Below are 644 nucleotides of genomic sequence, written 5' to 3' on the forward strand. Positions count from 1 at the left end.
TCTGTTGTATATGAAAAGTAGTTTTATTCTCATAAAACCGTTCTCTTTGTATCAATGTTTTGTATTTGTATTCTTTTATGAAAACTTGTAACTGAGAGTGTGCCTGGCTCCGTCAGCTGTTATTGAAAACTGTATTGAACCATTGTAGTTTGTATTCTGAAAACTGGTACTTTGAAGGTGTACTTTCGTTTACTTGTTTATACACTAACATATTGTTAATATATTTTTAATGAGTTCTTATAACCATACTATGACGGATGGCCTGAAACAAACGCTTTGTGGGCGTTTAAACTGTTGATAACAATTGCCACTCATCGACGTGTATGCCTGACTGTAGCTAGCAGCCTGAGTGCGGGGTTGTCAATCCCGATATAGATCTACACACAACTTGTTTCGATCCCCGAGGCTGGAGATTCTGGTTATAATGTCAGGGCTTTACCTTGGTTGTCTAAAATGAATTAAACAACCTGAATGTCTCATAAAAAGCATATAAACGTTACATGTATATTAGTTAAGAAAACCCAATCATTCTGAAATAAATGATTGACAGTATGTTCTTGATTTAGTATTTCAAACATGTATTTGATCAGTGTAAACCTTGATTTGTTCTGTATCAAAACCCTAGTTTCTTGTAAGACTGTGTA

The sequence above is a fragment of the Lactuca virosa genome, chromosome 3 (genome assembly GCF_052849685.1).
Source record: "Lactuca virosa cultivar CGN04683 chromosome 3, Lactuca_virosa_CGN04683_v6, whole genome shotgun sequence".
Lineage (NCBI taxonomy): Eukaryota > Viridiplantae > Streptophyta > Magnoliopsida > Asterales > Asteraceae > Lactuca > Lactuca virosa.